This window comes from Apteryx rowi, unplaced genomic scaffold (genome assembly GCF_003343035.1).
Source record: "Apteryx rowi isolate R43461 unplaced genomic scaffold, aptRow1 scaffold_621, whole genome shotgun sequence".
NCBI classification, from domain to species: Eukaryota; Metazoa; Chordata; class Aves; order Apterygiformes; family Apterygidae; genus Apteryx; species Apteryx rowi.
In genome coordinates, this window is record NW_020450896.1 from 2,783 (window position 1) to 4,628 (window position 1,846).

Here is a 1,846-nt window from a genome sequence, read left to right on the forward strand (position 1 = left end):
CGAATGAGGTTGCTGCCCGTGCTGGAGCCGCTGGGCAGCTCCTGGGAGCGGGAGCGTTGCCCGGAGCCGCTCGGGAACACCGGCATTTCYGTCCCGTGGAGCTCCCGTCCCTGCCAGCTCCTCACCTTCTGGCCTGCAGCCTTGACTTTCTGGTTGATGTCCATGGGAAAGAACCCGCAGATCCCTTCCCACTCCATCCCACGCTGCTCCAGCCCGCTGGCGAGATACTGCAAAGCGGGGAAGCGCAGGAGCTCAGCAGGGAGCTCCAAGGGCTGGTGCCGGCCGAGCCGAAGGAGCCCCCGGGGCAGCTCACCAGGCAGTCATCTACATGTCCAAACTTCTGCACTGGATTTATGATCCCTCCCAGAGCAGGAAGGACTGAACAGAGGAGACCACAGCGTTCCCAAGGATTCAGAGAGACTGGGAATCTCTTTATGAAGGAACACCCAAGCCTACTGCACTGCAACTGCTCTCATTTTTTCAAGCTCCAATTAGACTTGCTGGAAAATGCAGTGTGCAAAACAAATACCAAGTTTTTTATTAATCAGAATATTTCACATATATCAATGGATCAGCTCTCATTTCTTACTTGATGTTCAAAGTACTCAGCCGTTCTGAAGCACCGCTCGAACTTAGCGCATTTGCAGCCGAGAGCGAGCTCAGCCCATCTACAAACGACCTGCAGTATCTCAGACTGAGCAACGAAACACGAAGGACCGTTAGAACTGACTAGTCTCCTCCGTGCAACTTCATCCAATCTTAGAAAGCTGCAAGTTTTGTGAAGTTTGTCGACTGCTTGAGGGGCAGTTTACCGTCTTGGTCCAAGCTGTGTTAATTCAATGTAATGCTGTGTGTTCTGGCTGTTTAAATGCCTTTTTGTAAATCGTATGTCCGAAGCACCTACAGACTCAAGATGTCGCTATCACTTCATTTTTCTTGCTGCTAGTAATACTACAGAACATTTCTATCCTGGTTTTTATTTTGTAAAAGATGTCTTTTCCATATTAGTGTTTTAATTTCCTTTATTATCCAGCTACATAAAAGACAGTCCTGAACGAGGTGAGCTTCCAATGTGAAATTAAGGCTTGCTGTTTATTTCCAGTTAAGGTAGAGGCAAACAGGACTGACTGAATTTTATCATCTGTACTGGGCATTTTCCAAACGCGCCAAATAGTTTTCCAGGTTTACTGTTCATGCTCCTTATGGCTCAGTTTTCACCTGCATTTTTCAGCATCCCTGTTCTCCTCACCACCTACCAGGCACGTCCTGCCATACGCAGGACAATACACAAGTCCCTTCTCTAGGTTCTTTGCCCACACACATGCACGCACATACCGAGGACTTGATAAAATCTGGATCCGCAATAGCCAGAATTCCTTGAAATGAAATCCTGACAACAAAATGCTTGATGGGACACTCAAACCTGGTTAATCCAAAACACTTTGCAAACTATTTTTATTCAAATTAAAAAGACTCAGGTAAACAAACTGATGGTACATACATGTTATAAACCTGGTTATCAGCTTAACTTCCAGGAATACAAGATCTAAGGAAAAGCCAAGCATGAATTAACCAGGTCCAAAAACATGCCCAAAAATCACCAACAACATTTGGAGTTTTTACACAAACAGTAAGTTTTCTCACAGAAGGGAAGGACTGAGAAAGTGAAACAAATAATAAGTGGTCTCCAAGTGGTTTATGCAAATACCGGTCCTAGATTAATCTATTTTCCACTCTCACAGAAACCAACCATTTCCCATACGTACTTTTATTTTAATATGGAAGTTTCATTTACTCCAGTAAAATGAACGGTGGTGGAAAACAAATGAGGAGTTCAAATACTGAG